The following is a 27,004-nucleotide window of genomic DNA, read 5'->3' on the forward strand; positions in this document are numbered from 1 at the left end:
GCAGGCAGTGTAAGGTTCCTTTTCTTCAGTCCTCCTCCCCTACCCTCCCATAGGTGTTGGTGTTCCCGAGAGCCAGGTACTTGGCTTCTCTCCCACATCCTCTCCCTGGGTGACCTTTTTTTTTTTTTTTTTTTTTAAGTACAGTTAGTTTACAATGTTGTGTCAGTTTCTGGTGTACAGCATAATGTTTCAGTCATCCACATACGTGCATATATTCATTTTCATATTCTTTTTCATCAGAGGTTACTACATGATAAATCGATTTTATATATAGTAGTTAGTATCTGCAAATCTTGAACTCTCCATTTATCCCTTCCCACCCTCTTTCCCCCCTAGTAACCATAAGTTTGTTTTCTATGTCTGTGAGTCTGTTTCTGTTTTGTAAATAAGTTCACTTGTGTCCTTTTTTTTAGATTCCACATATGAGTGATATCACATGGTATTTTTTTTCTCTTTCTGGCTTACTTCACTTAGAATGACGTTCTCCAGATGCCTGGGTGATCTTACTTACCCTTGAGTCTCACCTAACCTTTATAAACTGACTCCCAAATCTAAACATCCAACCCAAACTCCTCTCCTGAACTCCAGTCTCACACTGTCACCTGGAATTAGAGACCACGGTCATCTCAAGTTCATTTCAGAACTGAGCTCATCGGCTTCCTCCACGAACCTCCTCCTCAGCCCTCCATCCTCCCCAGGTGTCTCCGTTGTCTCCAGTAACCCGGAAACGCCTCCCTTCTTTCACTCCTACGTCCCATCTGTCACCAAACCCTGTAGGATCTACTTCCTGTCACCTAGCCTCCCTGTTAATTCAGGCCCCCATCCCTGCTCACCACCAGGTATTATAACAAGTTTCTAACTGTCTTCCTTCTCTACTTGCTGCAGAGTGAGTGTTCTAAAGCACAAATCGCACCTACATCCCCCTGCTCTGTAAAAGATGCTTTCAGTGATTGGCCACTCTCTATAGCAGTGCTGTCCAACAGAAGTACATGAGAGTGACGTATAAAAGGACGCCATGTTAAAAAAGGAAAAAAAAAAAAAACAGGTGACGTTAATGTAATTGATTTAACCCAGCATATCCAGTATATTATCATTTCAACGTGCCATCAATATAAAAATGATCTCTACCTTATATTCTTTTATTGTGCAAAGTCCTTGAAATTGCTTGTGTGTTTCACACTTACATCTCATTTCGGACTGGCCACATCTGAAGTGCTCAGTAGCCACACGTGGCCAGTGGCAACCCAGCCGGACAGCACAGGTCTGAAGTCCATCACACGGAGGAGAAGGGATGGGGCCCCGCCTACCTCTGGCTTCATCTCTCTTGCTGTTCGCACATCACACCCTCTCTCCAGGCACATCACAGATATTCCTGGTTCTTTCACGCCGCAGTATCTTTCCTCATGTCACTCTTTCTTGCCTTCGGTGTCCTCTCCATCCCTTCAATATCCACATCCCACCCCTTCAACTAGATGAAAGCTTCTCCCATCCAGGACTAGGTCTGAGCATCGCCCCCTTCATGAAGCCCTTCCTTCTCTGACTATCCTGCTCAGAGCTCTGTGCTGCTACCTAGAACCCGCTGGGACATTTATCTATTTACTTAACTGATCCATTACTGTAGCTTTGAAGACTCTTGAAGGTCAAGGACCTTGTCTTGTTTTTCTATCCACAGCATCTGTGCCTGAGCCCACTGAAGGTGCTTAATACATGTCTGGGGATGAACTGAATTAATAATTAGGTGAGGCCCAGAAAGATTAAATGACGCAGCCAAGGTCTCATAACGAAAACGTGGCATTCTGACTCACACTGCAGGCTCTCAGCCCCGTGCTCGCTGGCCACTGGGTTAGGGGAGGTCAGAAAGCCAGTCTACAGGGTATGCATGGAAAGGTGTAAGATTGGTTTACGGCGCCAATTTCTAAAATCCAGGCAACCTGGACCACAATCCAGTATAGATGCAGCTCTCAGCCCACTGCATTTTACTGCCCTCAAATAATTACTAGGAAATGACGGGACCAAAAGAAACACAGGGCAGGAGGCAGGATAATACACAGCTCTTGATCTGGACTGACCTCACCCACAGATGAAGAGGATGGCTGTGACTTGGGGAGGACTCCCCTCTGAAGTGCTTAAAGCCTGGCCAAGTGGAAGACTGGTTAAGGGGCAGGAGGACTAACTGATTAGTGTCAGAGGGAGGGTTGGCGAGGATGGAGGGTCTGGTTCTATCAAGGGACCTGCTTTAATTTGCATGTGACTTACGCCCCCCAGTCTCAGTTTCCTCACCTGCGTCACTTACAGGGGTTGGACTGGCCTTGGTACCGCAAATACAGGACTCAGATATGCTCCTCCGCATTACCCATCACAAATGGCTTTCTGAGTTCTTTCCTGCCTTGGAATCACTCTTTACACTCTGCCCCAGAGCTGCTGTTCCTCCAGGTCAAGCCTCCGTGCATCTTCCACTTCGACCTTCTAATTGATTGATGGAGATGCATCCTCTGGTCTCTGGGAATCCCTTTCCTGGATGTAAATGACTGTGGGAGAAAAACACCTCAAGTGGATGTCAACTCAGCTCTTGGGGCCTGATCCTGCCAAGGCCACCCAGGAGGCTCAGGAGAGGCGCGCATAGGAGAGGCAGGGGTGGGAGAGAACGCGCGTATCTGTGAGCCTGCTGAGCTCAGTGCCTGAGCCTCCGCTGCGGGAACCCCTGCTCAGGGCAACGGGTAGCAGAAATGCCACAGGAGAGCCTGGCCTCCTGCCCTTGGGTAGCACGCAGTTTAATTCGGGAGCCAGAACATCCAAGTTCTGTTCCCACTGACTTGAATAAACAGAGCAGGAACTCATCTGCCTAATTAACGGATGCGTCACCAAGTGTCCAGGACAGCGCCTGGCCCCTAACAGCCTCGCCATAAACATTTGATTGAATGAATGAAAAAAGCAAATGTACATACACACAAACAATCCTGGAAACTTACTTAGCTGGCGAGGGTGGAGCTGAACTCCAGGCCAGCATGGCCTCAGATTTTCAGTTTTCTCCCACCTCCCCTCCGGTTTTACCAAGTGAGGCCATGTTTCCTTAATGTCTAAAGCACGCACAATTGTACACTCCCCCTCAAACTCAAACCCCACTTGCTGCGGTTTTGTGGTGTGTTACACCTTCATTAAGTATATTTTTGCCTCCGTTGTTATTTTTTAAGCAGATGGAGGCTGGTCTGAAGTAGGAAGGTGTTACCCATATGATGCACCTGCCTGGGGCTGCGTCAGGAACTTTCAAATCCCTTTGTGGAACTGCATCTTCACTGAAGTTGGTGGGGGTGGGCAGGCAGGTCCAGCATTCCAGCCATTTGGTTCAGGGCTAGGAGCTGATCCTAATGTGGGAAACTTGTCCACAAGAGGCAGCCCGCATCCAGGGTCCGTCTACACCTGGCTAGGTGTGGAAACTCGAAATTTGGATATTAATTATGACAGGGAACAACACATTTTTATTCTGCTGTTCCTTTAAGCTGGAACTAAAGATTGCTGAGCCCACACACGTTGCCCCCCCCCCGACTCCCTGCGTGTGTGTGTGCGTGTGTGTGCACGCGTGCTGCGTGCTGGGTTGGCACTCACTCTCTGCCCACGCCCCACACAGTACTGCTAGGACTTAGTCCTCTTCTGGGAAGTGGGCACCCTCATCCAATTTGAAGACAGGGGCTGAGCACCTGCTGTGTGCAAGGCCCCCTTGGCAGACTGGGTGATCCAGGAGACAGAGCAAGAAGGCTCTTAGGCCAACAGCGAAGCCCCTTCCCCTCCTGCCCCACTCCCAGCTGAGGAGAAAGTGCAGCTTCCTTGCATTCATCCAAGATTTTACAATTAGAATCTCTAGAAAGAAGCTGTTTTGAGTTCAGCACAAGTGGCTGGGAGGCACATTATTAGGTTTAGAGTGGTTTTGATTGAATTTCATTTGAGGAAACCGAATTTCTCAGGGTGTCTCTGGGTCTTCTCCTGGCCCTGTCCTAGTGCAAGATGATCAGACGAGGCCTCCAGGCTTCCAGCGTAGCCATCACAGGCTCTCCAAGCTCCATTCCAGCTCTCCAACACAGGTAAAGAGAGCAAGGGATCCCCGTGACCACGCAGCCCAGGCACCACAATTCCAGAGCCATGGACAGAAGCCAAACATAACTCCCATGTTGCCTGGGACCGACGCCATCACTTTTGGGTCTGGAGGTGGCACCCGAGAAACATTCTGCTGAAACCAAGACCTGCTGATCCAGGAGTCAGGGACTAAGATTCCTTTCCCAGCTCTGCCAGGAACTCAATTAAGATCTTACGTCCAACTCACAGACATAGAAAATAAACCACTTTCCAAAGGGAAAAGGGTGGGGAGGGGTAAATGAGGGGTTGGGGGTTAGCAGACACACATTACTATAAATCAAATAAACAATAAGGACCTACTGTACAGCACAGGGAACTGTATTCAATTTCTTGTCATAACATATAATGGAGAAGAATCTGGAAGGAAAATATATATAGGTACGTCTATGTGTAACTGAATCACTTTGCTGTGCACCTGAAACTAACACTGTCAATCAACTACATGTCAATTTAAAAAAAAAAAATCTATGTCCAAGAGTTCTTTGCAAATGCAAACCCCACTGTCCATGGTTCACAACTGACTCCCTCTTGTTACCTCGAACCCAATAGAGCTTCTCTGAGAGTCAGGCCCTCACCTATAAGGTAATACACACACCTGAGGGAGTAGATGTGCATGCCTTTGAAAAAGCTCCGTGGTGGTGGACCAAGGTAAACCGCTTTTAGCATCCTGTCTCTTTCCCACCACACACCTGAGCTCCGGGGACAGTAACAAGGCACTGAGCTAAGTTATGCGCATCCTCATTAACATAATAGCTCTGTAGGCCCCTCCACTGGCCCCAGGGGCTCCACGCAAAAGAGCCACTCTGGAAGCGGAGGAAGTTTAGGTCAACTTGGGCAGCGTGAAGCAGGTGTTGATTCCAGCGCCCACTTTACAAAAGGCCTGAGAACAAAGCAGAGCTTCCCTCCCCTGGGAGTGTGTCTCCCTCTCCTCTTAAGAGAGCCGGTGGGAAGGGGTGGAGGCCACAGGAGACAGAGTCCCCGGCCCTTGGAGCTCAGTGGCCCTCTTTTCCCGGGGCACAGATGGGTTCTGCCTGTCCTCCGGTGGGGCCCACTGGGCAGAGGACCGGGGGCAAAGTGTTCCCCAAGCTTGAGATGGAGGGTGGGGGTAACTCAAAAGAAGTAGGTTTTGGATTTCGCCGACCTGGGTCTCAGACTCCTCTTCACCATTCATTTCACCAGGTTAAGACACAGCTGAGTGTGAACTAACTTCCCCATCTCTGGGCTGTGCTATCGCAAATAACTTACTGGTGAGTAATGTGGCCGTGTTTGCGCAGAGTTTATTTAGATAAGAAAAACAACCCCAGGCCTCATGGGAGGGGCTGCTCTGCAGCTCAGAGCCAGCCCCATTTCCTGGGCCTGCCAGGCAGGGTGAGGCCTTCAGGCTGCAGGAGGACTGCTGAGACGCCGGCCTGTCCCCAGATGCCTCCGGTCCAGCACCAGGGAATAAAGGTGAGGGAAGGAGCAGAGTGGGCCGGGCAGCTGGGGCTGGACACTGAGTGTAGTTCAGTCACTCCAGAATGTGTGGCCTTGGGGGGAACACCTCCACGCTCTGAGCTCGAGTGAGTATCTCCCTCCTTGAAAAGAGGTGGGTTAGCATCCACCCCACAGAAGGTTGTGGGGATTAAGAGACCCGTGTAAGAGAAAGCATTTTAGGCCACAGAGGGCAATACACAGGTTACTTATTAATTAATGTCTGGATTACAGCCGTGTTTTCAGGCCACACGAGTCAGTGGAATGGGCCCAAAGCCAGGATTCAAAAGCCTGAGTCCAAGTCCTGAATCAGCTGCCTATCAATCACGTGACCTCCAGTCTCATCACCTCCCTGAGCCTCAGTGTTCAGGTCTGTGAAGTGGGAATAGTCATTCCTCCTCTGTGTACTTCTGAAAGCTCTGACTCAGCTGGTTTGAAGGGAAAGATAGAAAAGTGTTTGTTTGTCAACTGCAAACCATATAAATATGGGATGACTACAGGCAAGTTATTTAAAAATTTACCCATCGAGCAATCCATCAAAAATGCTCATTGGGCTGGACCCTGAGGATACAGAAATAAAGAGTCTGCTTTTCCACAGCAAAGGAATCCATAAGTAAAAAAAACGACCATCTACAGAATGGGAGAAAATATTTGCAAATGATGTGACTGACAAAGGTTTAATTTCCAGAATATATAAACAGATGCAACTTAATAATAAAAAAACAAACCACCCAATCCAAAAATGGGCAGAAGGCCTAAACAAGCAATTCTCCAATGAAGACATACAAAAGGCAAATAGGCACATGAAAAAATGCTCAATATCACTAAATATCAGAGAAATGCAAATCAAAACTACAATGAGGTATCACCTCACACCAGTCAGAATGGTCATCATTCAAAAGTCCACAAAGGAGAAATGCTGGAGAGGCTGTGGAGGAAAGGGAACCCTCCTACACTGCTGGTGGGAATGCAGTTTGGTGCAGCCACTGTGGAAAACAGTATGGACATTCCTCAAAAGACTAGGAATAGACTTATCATATGACCCAGCATTCCCACTCCTGGGCATATATCTGGAGGGAACGCTAATGCAAAAAGATACATGCACCCCAATGTTCATAGCAGCACTACATACAATAGCCAAGACATGGAAGCAACCTAAATGTCCACCAACAGATGACTAGATAAAGAAAATGTGGTATACTTATACAATGGAATACTACTCAGCCATAAAGAGAATAACATAATGTCATTTGCAGCAACATGGATGGACATAGAGATCATCATTCTAAGTGAGCCAGAAAGAGAAAGAAAAATACCATATGATAACACTCATATGTGGAATCTAAAAAATAATAATAATAAAAGAAAAGGAAAAAGGGGACACTAATGAACTCATCTACAAAACAGAAACAGACTCGCAGACATAGCAAACAATTTTATGATTACCAGGGGAAAGAGGGTGGGAAGGGATAACTTTGGGAGTCTGTGATTTGCAAAGGTTAACCACTATATATAAAAGTAGATAAAAAACAGATTTCTTCTGTGTAGCACAGGGAACTATATTCAATATCTTGTAATAACCTTTAATGAAAAAGAATGTGAAAACGAATATATGTATGTATGTATACACATAACTGGGACATTGTGCTGTACACCAGAAATGGACACATTGTAACTGACCATACTTCAATTAAAACAATTTTTTTTTTGAAAAGAGTCTGGCTGGAGAGAAGGAAAAGGAGGACTGTCCGTGAAGAGTGAAGGAACAATGCAGAAGCAAAGCGGTGATGAGGAGCAGACTGGCTTGGGCTGCGGGGGGACCACTCACCTCCTCACAGCTGACACAGTCCAATGGCATGTGCGACACCTGGTGAACTAGGCCTCGACTCCGTGACTTGTTATCATAGGGTTTTCTTCTTTTAAGCAGAAGCCATTTTTCAAATAAAGAGTTAAACAGGACCCCAGGTCCAAACGCATGAAAGCAAATCTGTTCTGGCTGAAACAGGTGGGGGCCCAGAGCCCGATCTATCCGGCACACCCTCCGCATCCACCCACCCATCTCTTTCCCAGGTCCTGCTTCTCAGCAGCCCTGAGGCACCTCCCCCGTGTGCAGAGTTTCTCCAGCTCTAAAACCACAGCCTCACCTGTAAGGTATGCGCCCCACAGACGCTCTCACACAAGGAGGCACCTGCATGCGGATTCACAGAAGCATTATTTGTGATGATAAACGTTGGAGGCACTCAAACGTCCATCAGCAGAAGAAAGGGTAAACAGATGGCGTGATATGTATGCAGTGTAATTAACTCTGCTCCAGTGAAAGGGGATGAGTGATAGCTACACATACCAACCAGGATGAATCTCATAAATGTATTACGGAGCGCAGAAAGCAAGTTGCAGAATATTATTGTGTTACTGTGTTATTGATATGTCATTATATATTATTTGCATAAAATCTAAAAACACACAAACAATATCATATATGCTTATGATACTTATACATGGAGTTAGAGTATGAAGACGTGCATAGGAAATAACAAGGCTTGAGAGGAAAACAGAGTATCTTCCCGACCTGGGGGCAGGTGAACTTCTTAGGCAACAAAAAACACAAACCATTAAAAAGCCGATAAATTAAAAAAAAAAAATTTTTTAGGGGAGGAGGTAATTAGGTTTGTCTATTTGTTTATTTCTTAAGTGGAGGTCCTGGGGATTGAACCCAGAACCTTCTGCATCCTAGGCAGGCACTCTACCACTAAGCTATCTCCTCCCCCCAAAAGTTGATAAATTGAAGCCAGAAAGAGAAAGAAAAACATCACATGATATCACTTATATGAGGAATCGAAAACAAAACAAAACAAATGACATATGAACTTATTTACAAAACAGAGAAAGACTCACAGACATAGAAAACAAACTTATGGTTACGGGGGGAGAGATAAATTGGGAGTTCGAGATTTGTGGATACTAATATATGTAAAATAGACAAACAACAAGTTGATACTGTACAGCACAGGGAACCATAGTCAATATCTTGTAGTAACTTATGATGAAAAAGAATATAAGAACGAATGTATATATGTTCCTTTGTGACTGAAGCATTGTGCTGTGCACCAGAAGTTGACACAACATTGTAAACTGACTGTACTTCAATAAAAATATGTTTTTAAAAAAGTTGAGAAGTCGGACTTCTTTAAAATTAAGAGCTGCATGAAAAGAGTCAATGATGAGAAACAAACAAGCAACACAATTGAAAAAGCAACACAGAGAGTAGGAAAAGATATTTGTAACACGTGTATCTAAGGATCACATCCAAAATTCATAATGAGTTGCTACAAATTAATAAGAAAAAGACAATTCAATTATTTTAAAAATCTAACTTTTACCGTAAGATCTAGCAATCCCACTCCTGGGCATATATCTAGAGAAAATTCCAATTCAAAGACACCTGCCCCCAGTGTTCACAACAGCGCTATATACAATAGCCAAGACATGGAAGCGACCTAAATGTCCACTGACCCATGACTGGATAAAGAGGATGTGGTGTACATACACATGTGTACACAATGAAATATTATGCAACCATTAAAAGAATGAAATAATGCCATTTGCAGCAACATGAATAGACCTGAGGATGATCATACTAAGTGAAATGAGTCAGACAGAAAGACAAATATCATCTGCTATCACCTATACGTGGACTTTAAAATATGGTACAAGTGGACTTATTTACAAAACAGAAACAGACTCACAGACGTAGAAGACAAACTTACGGTTACCAAAGGGGAAAGAGTTGAGGGGAGGATTAAATTAGGAGTTTGGGATTAGCCGATACAAACTACCATATACAAAACAGATAAACAACAAGGTCCTACTGTACAGCGCAGGGAATTATATTCAATGTCTTGTAATAACATATAATGGAAAAGAATTTCTTAAAATCTGACTTGAACGGGCACTCTGTAAAAGAGGCTATCCAAAGGCCACTTAGACGTGTAAAAAGGGGTTCAACATTAATTACTAGGAAAGTGCAAATTAAAACGTAATACGATACCACTGCACGCCCATTAGGATGGCTTCCATGTCGAACACTGACAGCACCAAGCATTACCAAGGTTGCGGCTCACCCAGAGCCCTCATACGTCACTGGTGGGAATGCAAATGGATGCACCTACTTTGGAAAACTGTGACAATATTGCTCCTGAATGACTGTAAACATCCCCCAGAAATTCTATCCCTGGCTAGATGTCCAACAGAAATGAATGACTAAGGCCATCAAAAGTCATGTACAAGAATGTTATATATTCATAGTAGCCTCAAACTGGAAATCAACTGAATGTCCACCATCAGTAGAATGGATAAACTATGGTCTATTCACACGATGAAATACTACACAATAGTAAAAAAAAAAAAAAGAAAAGACTGCTACACGTAACAATCTTACAGGTGAATCTTACAGGTGAAATAAACCAGGTACAAGAGAGGATATAGTGTATGTTATTCACATGCAGATTGAAAGTCAGCAAAATGAGCCTCTGTGATCGAGGTCAGACTAGCGGTGCTTTGGGAGGTGCCGACCGTGAAGGGGCAAGCGGAGGCTTCTAGGTTTCCTCCCTTCAAGTAGTGACGACACGGGCATATTTACCTGTAAAATTCGTCAAGCTGTACCCTTAAGACCTGGGCACTTGATGCAACTGGTGCATTGATTAAAAACTTACGAAAGGAAAAGATGCGTACAGGAATGAAAATTGCCAAGTTTAGGGTAAGTAATACATTCCGAAGTGTTTCTTCTGCAGGGAGGGAGAAATTGCCTGAAACTGCTTCACGGAGAAGGTGGGCCTTTCATTGGACTTTAAGAATGTGATTGGGGCAGGGATCATTCCAGGATGTGCTTAGAAGACAGAAAGTAACTAGAGCAGAGAATTCAGGTCAGGGCAGGGAAGAGGGGAGAGGAACCGCACTGCGGACTTGGGTCTAGGAGTCCAGGTTCAAGTCCTAACTCCACTACCGACCAGCTCTGTGACCTTGGGGATAGTCACTTAACCTCTCTAAGTCTCAGTTCCTCCCTTTGTCAAATGGGGATGGCTATGAAATAATGCTCCTAAGCTGCTTAACCTAGTGGCTGGCAGAGTGTACTCGAGAAACAGGCATGCCCCCATCACGATCATTACACTGGGGAACTCTCCTAACAAGATGCTGCAGTGGGGCATTTGCTGTCTTTATCTCAGCCGTCACCCCAAAGGCCTGAAATAACACAATGTGTGCCAAGAACCCCCACAGCATAAAGCAAGGGCCTGGGCCATCTGTGTGCAGCAAGCTAAGAGATTGTGGAACATTCTGCCAGCACCTCCAGGGTATCAAAGAGTGAAATGGGAAGAGAACAGTTGTGAGAAATGGAGGAGGGGCTTCGGGAGGGCACTTGGAGAGCTTGATACGTGACCCCAGGGTTTGGGAGACACAGGGACTGACGTCTGACACCCGCCTGGGAAATCTAAAGGTAAGAAGCTGGTTGGACAGGCTGGAGCAGGGAGGAGGGGAGCTGGGAGGGAGCATCCTACTGGGTCAAGGGCAGCTGGACTGGGACCTCTTCAACTGGATTTCACTGCAGATGACACCGTGAAGGGAGAAGGGGTCTTACAGAGCGGTGGTCTGCTGTAAGCCCAGGGCTTCAGAGGGGGAGGCACAGGTAGCAGAGGAAAGAGAGGCGTGCCCACAGCAGGGTACCACCAGAGGCGACGCGATGCCAGGATGCCACCACACCAGTCATGGGTGCTGTTTCCTGCCCCTCACCTCTCCTCCACCCTGCTGTCCACCCTGCAGAGGCCAAAGCAGCAGCCAGCGGGGCAGAGGTGGCGAGAAGACAGCCAAGTAGTGGCAGAATTTTTGAGCGGGGCTGAGCTACAGAAGGGGGAAAGCCTTAATTAGATCAGGGCTTAGAGTTTTTGTTTGTTGGTTGGTCTGTTTTTTTAATTGAGGTATAGTTGATTTATAATATGATATTGTTTTCAGATGTACAGCACAGTGACTTAGTATTCACATAGATTATATTCCATTTAAAATTACTACAAAGTAATGGCCATATTCCCTGTGCTGTGCAGTACATCCTTGTGGCTTATTTATTTTATACATAGTAGTTTGTACCTCCTAATCCCCCCTTCTTGCCGCTCCCCCTTCCCCTCCCCACTGGTAGCCACTAGTTTATTCTCTGTATCTGTGAGTCTGTTTCTGTTTGGTTACATACATTCCTTTGTTGCATTTTTTAGATTCCACCTATAAGTGATAACACAGAGTATGTCTTTCACTGTCTGACTTATTTCACTAAGCATAATAGTCCTGTTATGGTCCATCCACATTGTTGCAAATGGCATTATTTCATTCTTTTTTATGGCTGAGTAATACATATATATATATATATATATATATATATATATATGCCACACCTTCTTTCTCCAGTCATCTGTCGATGGACATTTGGGTCGCTTCCATGTCTTGGCTATTGTAAACAGTGCTGCTATGAACATTGGGGTGCATGTAGCTTTTCAGATTAGGGTTTTCCCTTTTTTCAGATGTACACCCAGCAGTGGAATTGCTGGGTCATATGTTACCTTCTGTTTTTAGTTTTTTTGAGGAACCAGAGCTCAGAGTTTTGATATTAAACCACAGCAGATTTTCTATTTACTGAAATGAAACTGTTTTGAAGGGAAAAACAATGGCCCAGAAAAGCTACAAGACCTGCCTGGGATTTTTAAGGATGGGAAGAAACAGAACAGTCTAAAAAGGACAGAGGGGAAAAAAGTGAAGCTGATTTCTGTGTGCGTGTTGAATCCAGCTGGAACCATGACGCGGTCACATCTGTGTGAAGTGCCTACTTGCCCTGGACCCTGGAAGAAGCTGCTTCTCAGGCCACCGGGACCCTGCCCCAATCTGAGAGGGGCCACCCACTCCCGGGAAAGCCTTGCTCCAGGCTGGAGACTGACAGGGGGGAATAAATCCTTTGCAAAACGTTGCCTCAGCCTGGGGAATCTGCACTTGCCCCACTGCCGGGCCGCTGAACATTCCTGCCTGAAATTCCAGCCCAACCAAGAAGCAACTGTTCTGTGAAAGGCCCCGCAACTGGCAGGGGCTGGTGGGGCCTCTCCCAACTTCCGAATTGCTGTCAGAGGCTGTGACCTCACTTCCTCGGCCTGCTGCAGCGTGGGCCTCCTCCTCGGCAGCCTGGATGCCGGAGGGATGGAGGGCTCAGACCTGGCTTGGACCCCCGCGGGCTGCGGAGCTGGCTCGGTGAGGCCGCTGCCATCACTGGTCCCTGCTCTGGGGGAGTCAAACGCCCGGCGCTTGTTCAAAGTTAAATGCACAGAGGAAATGCCCCGTTCCAGGAGAGCTGGGGGAAGTGGGTGCGCTGTTGGGTCAGCTTTTGGATTAAGCAGATGGAGGAAAGGAGCTGGTGCCTTCTGCGGGCTGTCCTCCACTTCTGAGAACAGCCAAGTGAGGCGGACACTGTCATTCCCATTTTACAGAAGAGGAGAGATGCCCCAGAAGTTGCTAGAAAACCAGCAAGTGGTGGGGCTGCACGTTCTCCACGTTCTTTCCACCACATGATGCTCTCCTGGATACGGTAACATTCTCACAGTACTATGCCCCTCAGCACTCGTAAATTCAAAAAAATTTTTTTTTTCTGGCATGGAATAGTGAAGGGAGTCCCACAGTGTTTAAGAGACAAGTGCTGGGGTCAGCCTGCCCGAGTTCTACCACTTGTGAGCTGTGTGCCCATAAAAGAGGCATTTAACTTCTCTGCACCTCGGTTCCCTTATCTGCAAGGAGTAACACTCACAGTTAGCACCTGCTCCGTCACACTGTAGAGGGGACCTGTAGCTGGGCAGGGGGAGGCTGGTCCAAAGCTCAGTGTGCTGTACCTGCTCAGTAATTAATGATCACTTGCGATGACTCTCATCACACACTAGTGAGGGATGGGACAGGCTCTGGTTACCCCATGGTGACAGATGATTAGGACTCTGAGGTTCAAAGAGTAGATAATATCCAAGGTCACCCATGGTCGCTGAAATGGCCCTAATTCACGGCCTGTGTCTCTGCAGGGTGCCAGCTCCCTCGAGGGTCCCCTCTCACCTTGGAGACCTCCTGTGGGTTTCCGAGCCCTTGTCAGCTCTCTCCACTCACAGTCCCCACACAGGGGCAGGAACTGAGCCGTGTGCAAAGTTGGAGATGGTTGTGTAGGTGGCCGGCCAGGCTGCAGGCCACCAGAGAATGCTGATTCTATGTACTCTGGGGAGCAGTTTGCAAGGGTGGGAAGAGGTGGCTGCTTGGAATAGACAAAAAGTCCGGAAGACTCCATAGGCAAAAGTTGTCTCCCACTCCTCTGCCCTCACGATAAAGTCCTTACCACAGTTTCATGTCACATTACATTTTTTCCTACATCCCTCTCTTTGATCCCTTGAAGAGTTACACTGAGCTTCTCTACCCTTTTTACCCCCCAGGGACGCCCTCCCAACACTCTCACCCTTGTACACTGGGAGCTCAGTTCTCCCCAGCTTAACCTGGGGATCCCCCCTCCCATCCTCAAGTGGAAACCAGCCCACATCGGCACATCTGGGCATCTGGACAACGGCCACACCAGACTTTGAGAACAATAGCAAATCTGCAAGCCAGCAGAGGGACCCGGCTCATTCGGAGTAAAAATAACCTGTCAAATCAATTACAGTGGCAGAGCCAATCAGGGTGACCGCAGGGGAGTAAATATGCAGTGTTTAACGTAATCATCTTTCTGTTCCAACAGCGCGCTGGCAGGGCTGTGTGACTAAGGCAGATGACTATTACATAACTGATATTTTTATTCTTTGCCCCTTCTCTTCAGAAACAGAAGCTGTTATATTTCATTTGCCTTCAAAGTGGGGGGGGGGGAGACAAAGGAGAAAAAGATTGTCTCTGAACTTGCACAGGTGATAAGAAAGAAAGTCTAGGACCCTCCACTGTGAATAGATACACGTAAAACTACCCATTAAGCTATGTGACCTTAGGCAAGTCACTTCTCTTCTGTGGTTCCCCATCTATGAAGGAGAGGGGTTGGACTTGGTGACTCCAAGGGCCATCCTTACGCATTCTGACATTCTGTTGCCTTGGACAACTTTGACTCTGAAATTCTGCACTGTCATGATGGCATCTTACTTATCTTTGACTTACCCTGTTGCTCCTTGCACAGCTTCCGTGTACAGAGGTGCTAAATCAATACTTGCTGAACCGAATTAATCGGCTTACTCTTTGTTTCAGTGCTTCCTGTCTCTTGGACACCAGCCAGGCACTGATAGATAGTCAGCCAAATATAGAAAGAATGTTCTCCATTTTGAGGGAGGCTAGGTGTGTCTCTGAGAAATGCCAGTCTTGCACAATCGGGTTAGATGATGTTGGAGACAACAGATGCTCAGAGATGAGGGAGATTTCCAGCCCTCGGATGCTCCTGAAGCACTTCCTGGAGGAGGCGACGTTTGGGCTGGGCCCTGAATTCTGACAGATCAATTTGATGAAAGGTGCTCTCGGGGCATCTTTAGGAATGGCCTCTGCAGACGTGGGGAGGGAGGAAGCCTGGCAGCACTGAGGGTTTGTGTTGGCAAATTAAAAAAATATAATCTTTTATTAGGCATCTTGGAAGCAGACTAAAAAGCTTTGGAAGCTGGGGTGGGGCTGGGGGGTTAATACCCTGGATACAGTGGAGAAGAAGGTGGGATGAAGCCTGTAAGAACATCACCTCCTCCGCTGGCCAGTGGATAAGCTCACCATTCTGACTAGTTAGAGGTGAACTCTGATACTAGCCTCTGGGAACATTCCAGAGGCTCTAGAATCATGGGGAGAGAGGTGGCAGAAGACACTGTCCTTACACTCTGCACATCAGACCAAGACCTTAAATTCAATCTACTTTGCTCAACTGTATGCCTACAGCTTTCAGGGCTGGGGGAGATGTGAAGGTCAGTTATTACAGAGATGCTGTCAGTGCCTTTCCTGCATCTCCTCAGCACTCACCCTGACACCGAAAGCTACTTCTTTCCAATACTTGCAAGCATGGTGGGCCAGCATAGGGCAAAGCCCGGAGTACCCAAGAACGACTGCTCCTGGAAACAGCCCTCGATTAAAGACGGATGCAGAAGTGGTGGATTCATCCCTAGCCTGCGCAGGAGAACTCCGAGGTGCGCTCCAGCTCTGTCTCCCAGAGACCCCCAGCTGGATGGAGCCCCAGTTGCCATGGTGATGACATACTCAACAGCACGCCTTGTACTCGCTTCCTTCCCTCTCTGTCTCACTTCCACGCTCCTCCACCTGGTATCCAGGGATCACCTCCCAAATGAACTACTTAACACCTGAATCCTTGGCTTGAGGTCAGCCTCTGGGGCAACACGAACCAAGACAATGACCCTCCCTCAGTTTGTAGCTGGGAAAACTGAGGCCCAGAGAGGAGAAGGGGATTGATTCATGGTCACCAAACGGCTGGTTGAGTCAGGGTGTGATCCTGGCCCTGCAGGCCCCCAGCCCGGGGCCCCCGCCCACTAGATCAGGCATGTCTTAGATTAGCTCGCCCTCCGCTCTGCTCCCCACTAAGACCCCCCCAAAGTCAAAAGTCAGCAGGAGAAGCAATTCTCCACTCCTATTTGAACCAAAAGCAGGAGACCTCAGCAAGGGGGGAGGGGGAGGGTCTGAGGCTCCTAGATGGGGCCCTCGTTATCCTGGAAAGCGTGCTTTTGTCTCGGTGGTAACCGGGGCAGCCACCTCATTTATCTGTTTCAGCAAAGCAGCCGTATCCTTGGGTGCCAACTGCTGCGGCTTAAATAACAGGTTTGCAAAGTGGAGCTATTAGCCCTTAAAAAAAAAAAGAAAAATAGGAGGGAGGTGGGTTTTTATTTTTTCCCCCTTAGGGAAGGGGACATTTTATATCAACATTAAAGAAGGGTGATATCCACAGAAACAACTTTAATGGGGCCAGAACAATTCCGTGTACAGATAGCAACCGAAAAAACGGAGTAGCGATGGATAGAGTGGTGTCCTTTTAAAAGCAAGCAGCGACATCTCATAATAGTGAAGCTGTTCACTGTCAGTGACAGGAATCCAAGGAGAACATCACTGAGGAACAAAGACGTTTTCTGTCTCTTTAAATAACTCAAGGCAGCTTGACAACTTAGTCAACAGAAGGAACAAAGCTATTGTATGTTCAGGGAAAGGAAACTCTTTTTCTCCTGAAAAGAAAGCAAGATGTTATCACCTAGCTCTGGAGAAGTTTGAGGACCCTGGACACAATGTGACATTTTTCTAGGCTCAGTAAACCCTGCTTTGATGTGCTAACAACCCCTAATGAAGTTGCTCAGTTAAATGAGCTAACCTGCAGGCTGCTAATAGGTCGTCAGGGCAGTTTGCCTTTCTCTGTGCGGAACATTAAACTGCAGACACTGTGAGCAAACCATTCTGTTTCTCCCTTGCCATGGAGTATTGGTGAATGGCTAATTGCAAATTCATTCATTCATTCATTCATTCATTCGTTATTTCATTCTTTCAGAAAATTCATTATTTTTACTGTATGGTTGAAGAAATAGGATATTCACAGATGATGGATTACACTGGTCACGCTTGTAATTACACATGGTCAAAAAAGTGCCCCGAGAACCAGTGTTGCAGACAGGGCAGGGAAGTGCCACTGTGTCCAGGGGAAGGAAAACGATTTTTGGCCCTCATATGTTTCGGGGAGTTTGGCTGGGGCTGCTGGTATATGATGGGGAGTTGTTGGAGGTGAAGCTGGAGACACGACTTGGGTCCCAACTGGAGGACCTGAGATGTCATACAAAGAAGTCTAAGCTTTTTCTTAAAGGCAATGGGGAGCCACTGAATGCTCAGGATCATACTGGGAAGGAGGACTGGGCTCAAGATGGCTGCCTACTTACCCCAAAGGCCTGGAGTTAATATCCCTGATCTGGTCTCGACAAGATGAGTTGGTTATGAAGTCCATTTACACATACGGATAGTTTTGGGGGTGGGATGTAGAGAGGAAGGAAGGGAGTGAATTATGAAAGATTTCAAAGTGGAAGAGGAATTTCTCAGTTGGAAATTGGAAGAGGAGAAGACACACTCTCCTTGCTGGAAATCAAGACCCAGTTGCTACCCAGATCTGGCACACACCACGGAAGTATAGCAACTTCCGTTTGAGTTGCTGGTTAAAATTCTGCTGGGTTTTTCCTGATAAACCCTCCACACCCTTAGCGTTTGCTTACAGGCCTCATCTGCAAAACTTTTGCTTCAGGCTGAACCTCAGCCTGTTATTTGCTTGAATAATTTGTTGGGTTCCCCCCCCCCCGGCATCCTTCCCAAATCTATTGGGGGAGTAAAACTTTAGCCAAGTCTCTTTCGTTTCTGATTATTGGGGATTTTCCCTTTCCCCTCTTCTCAGACCCAGACTTTGGAAATGTACGTTCAGTCAATACTCTGTTAAGCGGGAAAGCTCGGGGAGTGGGGAGCGGGGCGGGGGCAGGTTCAGGGTAGTGGAAGTTTCTGGGTAAAATGGAGGGATCTGTTGATAAAACTCAATTTGTTTCAGCCTTCTTTCTGGCTCTAGTGATTAAAGAAAGTCTGAGTCATATTTTCTGCCCTGCGATGGTGATTAAGTGGATCCTCACTGAGAGGGTGCTCGCGGCCACAGAGGAGGAGTGCGGTCATCAGTAACCACAGGCCAGGGCCGGGGGAGGGGATGAAAAAGGAGGAGGACACGGGTCAGCCACCACCGACCACGTGGCTGCAGGGCACCACGGGAACTGGAGGCCAGCCGCCGCCACATCCCTCATGACCGCCCCCCATCGGCCCCCTCCCCTCACATAAACCAGCAGAGGACGCAAGGTCCGAATCATGGCACAACCTTGTTTCTTGCCTAATCGTCCCCTGACTTTCACGAGGGAAAGACAGATGTTGGGAGAAACACTTTTAAGGGAGTTTGGTTTAAAAGGCAACTTCCAGTGGGAGATCCTAAGGGTCTGAACACCCTGGGTCAAATAATGTATGAGGAAGACCACCACCTGGAACTGGAAGAGTTCATTTCTTGTCCTGCTCTGCTGTTCATTACCTGTGTGGCCTTGGGCAACTGACTTCCCCTCTCTGGGCCTCAATATCTGCCTCTATAAAGGGAGTGGGGGCTGGGCCGTGGTCTGCAGGGTCCCTTCCACGTGGCTGTAAAGTTGGGGTAATAATGCCTTTCCTGCTCACCTCAGGGAGGAGTGGTGAGATCAAAATAAAAAGTGATGGAAATGCATGGTAAGCTGTAAAGCCCTGTGTAACTGGGAGAAGTGAGTTTCCACAAGAGGCCCCCCTCAGGAGTCTGGAACTCCTTGATGCAAACCAGGTGTTAGTGGGATCAGATTCGAGGGAAGGGGGCCTGGGGAGACCCGTGGCCTGGGGGAGGTGTGGGAAGGAAGTTAGGTGGGCAGCCTGGCCTCCCAGAGTCTCCCTTGAAGCAGGGTTCCCCAGCCCACCCTCAGGCTCTGTACCCAGCAGGACCAGACCCCCTTCCCCTCCTTGCCCTGCTCATGCGCTATGATGCTGTGAGTACCTCCCTTGCTCCTGTGATTCTGCGCCCTGGGTCCTCAGGACATCCCGACAGGGAGGCAGGCAGGTAACGTGGTCATCCCTCTGCCAGAGAGAGGTTAGGTGATGGGCCCCACACCTCCTGGCAAGTCAGGGCCCTAACTGGACTCTCCAAAGTATTATGGGAAAAGCAGGGGCTCTGAAAGCAGAGGCCCTGTGGGGGCCTACTCCCTCACCGGCTGTGTGCCCTTGGGCAAGCTATTTAACCTCTCTGAACTTCACTTTTAGACAAATCTGGGAGTTCCGTATGCTTCTCGGGAGGTTCCAGCTGATCTGAGCCCGCCTGTGCCTAGAGCAGTGAGCTCAACAGTAACCCGTGTGCTGGACCACACCTGGCACTGGGAAGGCACGTGCAAATGCCAGGCGCAGCTGATGCTGGGCAGCACGCTGCTTTTTAGATGGCTTCCATCGAAAGCTTTGAAAACCTATCCCCTCACTCCGCACCCACCACCACGCAGACCCTGTCTTCAGAACCGGATGGCACTCAAGTCCACTCTGACTCCCACACAGCTTCTCTTAATTCCCCCAGGCTTTGACCTTGAGGCTCAGCCGTTCTCATGCGGGTGCTGGGACAGATCTGTAATTCGGGGACATGGTTGCTCCTCGAAGGTGCAGGGAAGTTTTTGGGAAGTGGAACTTGGAGGGGGCTTTCTTTGGGCCAAGTGGGTTGTGGTTTGGTCCCTGGAGCTTGGAGTTTAACACAACCTTAAGACACATTTGGCATCCGGGTAAAACCTCTGCTCTCTGTCCCCAGCCACAGGACAATGGGAGCCATTTATAACTTTGCACATAGAATGAAAACATCTGGTTCAAATAACATACACACACACACACACACACACACACCCCAACAGGAACATATTACAACAGAGACAATCACTCTTAAACTGAATGTACTCTCTCGCCTCTCAATTCAGGGACCACAGGAAACAATAAGGAAGACACGATCTCTGTCCTGGAGGAATTGGTGGGGATCATTTTATCTAACCCTGCTTGCTTTAAAGTTAGGATATCTGAGAGGGTGAGTAACTGGCCTGAGGTCACACAGCAAGTCAGAGACAGTGGGACTAGAATTTAGGTAGCCCAGCTCGCAGGCTGCAGCTTTCCCCCAGCTTGGCAGGCACGGACTTCTCCAGCTGACGGACAAAGCCAGCGGGCCTTCTACCCTTCTGAGTCTCGAGGACGGAGAGAGGCACCCTCTTCTGCCAAGAAGTCAGAGGGATCGGGGTTCGCAGCCAGCAGGTGGCCTTTTGTCACATGCAGCAAGGCCGCTTGTGATGCCAGGCCTGATGCTGCAGAGGGCGACCCCAGAGGCATGAAGTCTGCATGCGGTGCTAGGTGACCAGCCGGGCCTGGGGTCACAAGCCCCGGGGCGCACGGAGCCCGTCCTCCAGGGGCAGCGCCGGCGGGCGCAGGCGCAGTGCAGAGCAGTGGGTACAAGTGCGCGCGCCTGGTGGAGAGTGGGTGGCTGTGCCCGTCAACCTGCCAGGCGTGTGTCTCCTCCACGGACACCGTCTGCGGAAGCCGGGCTTTCTTTGCTTGCTCTGTTTTGTTCTAAAGTCTTGATTTCTCTGGTTCTCCCTCTTTCCAGGGACCCTCCATGAGGGTTCTGCTGCCCCGCAATCCCACAAGGACTTTCCCCAGGGAGCAAACTGGGAGACCCCTGCCTCCCCCTGCCTTTCTCCTTCGTTGGGGACATCACTGATTTATGCGGCCCTGAGAGAAGAGAAATATCCCCTCAGAGTTACCCCTTCCCTGTTTTCCCAGGAAGATTGTCCCCCAACCCCTGTGACCTCATGGAAGTTTCCTTTAAAACCAAGCACACCTCACAGCGAGTTGAGGGAAATTGACTGCACACGGGGCATGAGAGCTACAGAGGAATCAAGGATGGTGCTTGCTGTTTGGTTTTTGTTTTTGTTTTTACCTAAACAGCTAGAAAGATGGAGTTGCCTTTAAACGAGACGGGGAAGACGTGCGTGACCCAGGCTGGGACAGCGAAGGTCAGGAGTTCCATTCTGGACATACTTTGTTTGTGGTCCCTGTTGGACATCCGAGTGGGACTTCTCAGAAGGCAGTTGAATGTATGAGCTGGGAGTTCAGAAGAGAGGTCTGATTGGAGATAGAACTTTGGAAGCCCTCTGAATAAGCCACGGGCTGGATGGGGGGACCTTGGGAGTGAGTGTCGGCACTGGACCCCTCTTCTCTCAGTAGGGTAACAAGAGAACCTTCCACACAAGAGATGCTGTGGGGATGAAAAGGGGTGATGAATGAATGTGAGATGCATAGCCTGGCAGGTTGAGGTGCCCAGTACCTGAAATTTAGCTATTACAGATGGATACAGGGAGGCGGGAAGGGAGGGTGACTGTGGACAGCAGCAGAGAGCTTGAAAGGGGAGACTACATGCAGATTACTAATGGTAGACCCCAAGCCCCCTGCCCCTGGTAGAGGGGGCACTGTCTCTGCAGAGAATAGATTCCATGGTCCTTTAGTCCAGGCCGTGTTACTGATGCAGCGAATACCCAGCTAGAGGCAGGTCTGGACATCCCCGCCCCGTCAAGACGAAACCCAGGCCCCCCGTTCACCTTAATCTAGCTACTATCTGGTAACTTCCTTGCTTCTGACTGCTGGGGGCTTTGTGTATCCCTGCCTGACATGCCCCCATTGGACCTGCCACAGATTGGATGTCTCTGCACCATCCCATTCTGTCCCCACGGCAATCCTTTGCAGAAGAGTCTCTTGTTGCCTCATTTCAGAAGGATGGGTAAGGTGAGAGGACTCGCCCCCTGGGTCACCCCACCCAGCCCCACGGCCTCAAACATCATCTATGTCAAGGGTCCCCTAATTTCCCTCTTCAACCAGACCTCTCACCTGAACTCCAAACTCTCATATCTGCCTTCTCGCTTCTGTAGAGAAGCCCAGAGGAATCCGAAGAGACCTAGTAACCTCGCTGTCTCCCCTTGGAGGGGCCATCCTTCCCCTCTTAGAATGTGAGAGCTGGAAGGAATCCCAGTGGCTGCTTGGTGAACCTCTTCAGTTTTCACAGATGAGGAAACTGAGTCCCAGGAGAGGAAATGACTTGCCTAAGGTCACCTTCGGGATTAAGCATCAGGGCTCTGTGTGCTGTCCACAGTGTCACGGCTGCCTCCTTGAAAGGAGGGAGAGCAGAGCTCACCCCACACTCCGTCTGTCTGTGGTCGGCTCATTATCCTCCTGCTGGAAATCCTTCAGTGGCTTCCTAGCGCTCCATCACAAGAAAGTCGAAATTCCTTAGAAGGACCGAGAAGTCCCTGCTACCTCCACCAGCCACATCTCCTACCACGCCCAGGGCTCCACCCGACCCAGTCTGTCTCCCACCCCCAGACCTTTACACGGACTCTTATCTCTGCCTGAATCCATTTCCTCTCTCTCTACTTTGTTAACTCTTGGTCATCCCTTGTTGCATCTTAGCTGTTGCGTCCTTCAAGAAACCTCTAAAAGCCTCCCCTCAGTCTGGGCCAGGTGCCCTCTCAGAGTCCCCCCCCCCCCCCCGTCCCTGCACCCTGTCACCACAGGGCACTGAGTTCGTCCATTTTCTGGCTTCTCTATATCTCTGGCTTTGGTCAAGTTCATGGCTTAAAATACAAAGGGAATGATGGGGCGAATCACAAGTGACAGCATTTGGGGATGAAACCAGGAAAGACGGTGCCCCACCTTACCCCCCACGCAGCCCCCAGAGAGCACCTGGGGGCCACAGATTTGGAATCAGACGAGCCTGGGCTCAAATCTCAGCTTGGCCGGTTCTTAGCTGTGTGACCCGAGATCCCTTGTCCGGAAAATGAGTCCATAACCAGACCTACTTCGTGGGATTGCTGGGAGAAGTGGTCGAACAGAGTAAGGCTCAAAAAGCTGTAGAGGTCCTTGCTGGTACCCACGATCAACTCTCTTCCCTTTGGGAAAAAACAAACATGCAGTGCTGGCCGTAGCGTGAGCATGATGTGGGCCTGGCGAGCACTCACCAGAAAGGAAACAGAAGACAGCAAGTGGGAAGGCCAGTCTTTGTTCCCAAGGGTCCAAGGTACCAGTACTTCCTCAGAAGGGCAGTGATGTTTCTTTCTAGCACACAAACCCGAACCAAAGCAGTGAAGCTTTGACAAGCAGGGCCTGGAGGATCGACTTTAGGAAGAGATAAGGCTGCGACTTCCCAGGAAAGCCTCAACTGTAAATAAACAGCTGTTTCCAGATTGCCTTTCCCCATGTGTCTTCTAGACTCTGCCTAATTCGTCCCCTCTGTCTGCATCTCTCAGTCATAAAGACTGGCCGAGGGGCACCCACAGGGCAGAGGCGGTGGCTTTCAGGAAAGGAGCCTTGTGACTACGGGAGGGAGACCCCTTGAGAATCACCCGTGGGGTCTTCCCACACTTCCTCTGTTCCCACACCTGGCCACCTGGTCAGATGCCTACTGGGTGTGCCTCTGCATCCAGACCCGAGGGTCCCCCTCAGTCTAATGTGGCATCTCCCGGGTAGATCTCATCTTTAGCACTGGCTATCTCTGGCTGGGGCTTGGTGTTCAGCCTCCTTTCCTGGGCAGTAGATCCAGACCCCAACCCCATTTCGGCCTCACTAGTCTTAACTGGGAGCCGACTGTTTACAGGGACTGGCAGCCTCACCACTGGCCCGAGGAAAGACAGACCCTCCATGCCAGTCTTTAGGGCTCAGCACAGCCTCACCTCTCCTGGGAAGGCTTCTCCGTACTCTTGAGTCCTCACTGAACCCTCTCCTTTGAACTCTTACAGCCTTACCCTTCTCTGTCCTAAGGATAATTTGCACCCCTCATTTTAGTCCCTCATTATAGACTTTAGAAATCAATGGTTTTTGCACAGTGTGGTGGAAAAAAGACGGCATTCTTTATAGTCACCAAATCCTGGCTCTGCCAAGGGATTTAGGCAAATGATTCTACCTTTCTGGGCCTCAGGTTCTGTATCTGTGAAATGGAATAATAGTAACCCTTCTCATGGGGCTAGTTGTCAGGATTAAAAGGGCCTTCACATCAAGGGCCTTGCTGAGAGCCTGTCACATAGTAAGTGAGCAATGGATGGCAGTGCTATTGTGTTATTATTTAGGGAGGGAGAGAGTCAGCCTGTGTTCTTTAGGGCTTTAAAATGCCCCACCACTTACGAGCTTTGGGATCTTGGGTAAACTTCTTAACCTTTATAAGCTTTGATTTCCTCATCTGTGAAATGGGACTGATAATGTCTATTTTTAAAGGTGAGAAAACCAAGGCACAGATAAGTTAAGTGACTTGCCCCAGATTACACAGCTAGCCCATGTCAAATCCACAGCATGGCACCAAGGACTGTTCCCTTGACCGCTACCGCAGAATGACGGGTGCGGACTGAGGTCCCTGCCACGAGGAAACGGAGAGGAGGAGCCATCGCCTCTGCTGGCGGAGCGGAGGGAGACGGCGAAAGCTTTAAACAGAAGGTGAAAATTGCTCTCGTCCTGGAGAGAAAGTGTGTGTGGCCAAGCTGAGAATGAGGTTAGGAAGTCATCCCAGATGGTTGCACAACAATGTGAATGTGCTGAACGCCACAGAACCGTGCTCTTAAACATACTTCAAATGCTAATTAAATTTTTAAAAAAATAAAAATTTAACTTACAAGTTTCTTGAAAAGAACAGCTCACTCTAGCAATATATATATATTTTTTCTGTGACCATTCGGAAAACGGAGAGCAGCAAGCAAAAAATAAATTAATTTGTTATTCTACCATTCAGATCCAAATAATGTTATCTGAGTGCATAACTGTCTGGAGTTCTTTTCATAGATATGTTTCAATTGTTATTTACTCAATATGGGAGTTTATTGTATTTCTATATATGTGCTTTTGTAACTTACTATTTCCATTCACTAAAATTACAAAATTTCCATGTCATTAAAATTTTTAAAAAAGAGAGAGAAAGTCCTTCCGGGTAGGAGGACTGGTGCAAGCAAAGGCATGAAGGGATGACAATGCAGAGCAAGTCTGGAAAAAGTGAGGAGCCCAGAGTAGCAGGAGTACACATTATAAAGAAGAATGTAGCAGGAAGAAAATCTGGATTGGTCACTTGGATCTGAAGACCAGAGGGCCTTAAAAGAAAAAAAAAATAATGCCAGAAAATCTGGATGAAAGGAAGATGCAACACTTTATCACAAAATTTCACTGAGGCTCCTGGCAGCCAAGGCAAAAAGGGAAACCCAAAAAGGAAAAGGGGTTTCTGTGTGACAAAGGAATTAGGAGCACATGCTCTGGAGCCTGACTCCAAGGATTTGAGTCCTGGCTCTGCCATGTAGTGGTTGTGTTGGTTTGGCAAATTAGTTAACCTCTTTGTGACTCATTCGTCTACGTATAAGACAGGACAAATAGTAGTGCCTACTTCCTATGGTTGTTGTGAGAATTAAATGAGCTAATAATACATGTGAAGCACTCAGAACAGAGCATGACACATTGTAAACTCCCACTAGAAGTTAGAAATCATTTTTATCAATACTTTTCCCTGGCTGAATTCTAAGACAAATGTGTCTTGAGGTTTCCTTATGCAAAGAGCTCTGGGCAACATTAAAGGACAGTATTTTCAATGAAAATGGGACAGTAACCATGGCTGCCTTCTCAGTAAGCCTGTGTCTGACATCTGGAAAGAAGCCAAAAGGCTGTTCAGAGAGACAGAGAGCTTACATGCAGGCCCCGAGCTTCCTGGCTGCCTGACCTGCACCAGGAAAGGAAGGATTTTCACTCCCTTCCCGCCTGCCCTCTCTCTCCCTGTTCAGGTCATCCTCTCAGCCTGGCTTTCTGCCCAAGTCGTTTCCTGTTTCCTGAACATTTATCTCCTGCACATTTATGCTTTTTTTTTTTTCTCGTATCATCCCCCTGCCTGGAATACATTTTCCTTCCAGAATCCTCCTGGCAAACTCCTACATGGCCCTCAAAACGCACTTCCTTTCCCTGGCATTCCCTGACTCTCCAAGTTCTCCTCAGTCCCCGGGGGACTCTGCACCTCCTTCTCTTCTGGGATGGCAATGAGCTGGCAGCGGGGATGATGATGATGGAGACGGTGGTACTCCCCTTTAGCATCCTCTTCTTAGAGGGCAGGCATGATATTAAGAGCTTTCCAAGCACTAGTTCAATTAATTTTTACAACAACCCTATAAGGAAGTTGCTACTTGCACCCTCATTTCTAGAAAAGGAAGTTAAGGCAGAGAATGGTTAAATTCTAGAAGCAAAAGGGCTGGCATTTATACACAAGGGATCTGTCTTCAGAACCAGCACCCACAACTATGATGCCAAATGGCTTCTCTGTATTATTATTTTGATTTTGATTGTTATGACGGTTAAAAATTGATGACAGACTTCTTTCCTTTGTCCTGGCATCCTCAGGGCCTGGCATCAGGCTGGACACCTGGTGAGCGTTGAAGGGAAAACACTGCCACTGTGGTGTCTGCCAGTTCAGGTCAGTTCAGCTGAAATTAAGTCAGAGGTCAATTTCAAAGGCCTCTTCCTCCCTACGGGACCCCCTGAACCGCCTCGATCAGATCTGAGCGCTCCTCTCACCGAGCCGCCTTATGGCTTTATGCTTCTCCATAAAGTTTTGTTCCTACAGTTCACACATGTGTACACACACACACACACACACACACACACACACACACACACACACACACAGAGGATTCTTCCATAGGGAGCAGAAGCAACTGCCATAGGGTGAAGCCCTACTACGTGCTAATCAGCAGGCTGGGCACTTACAATACCTCATCTCATTGAACCCTTGCTCAACTGAATG

The 27,004-nt window shown here is 48.2% G+C and overlaps 1 long non-coding RNA gene across 1 annotated transcript; it reads left to right on the forward strand.

Moving 5' to 3' along the window:
• The first annotated feature begins 5,476 nt into the window (after nucleotides 1-5,476).
• LOC116664469 lies at nucleotides 5,477-7,579 on the forward strand. The gene is made up of 2 exons (XR_004320990.1): nucleotides 5,477-5,577; nucleotides 7,314-7,579. It is a non-coding gene; the product is annotated as an uncharacterized LOC116664469 (long non-coding RNA).
• The last annotated feature ends 19,425 nt before the right edge of the window (nucleotides 7,580-27,004 follow it).

Source organism: Camelus ferus, chromosome 6 (genome assembly GCF_009834535.1).
Source record: "Camelus ferus isolate YT-003-E chromosome 6, BCGSAC_Cfer_1.0, whole genome shotgun sequence".
In the NCBI taxonomy this organism is placed as follows: domain Eukaryota; kingdom Metazoa; phylum Chordata; class Mammalia; order Artiodactyla; family Camelidae; genus Camelus; species Camelus ferus.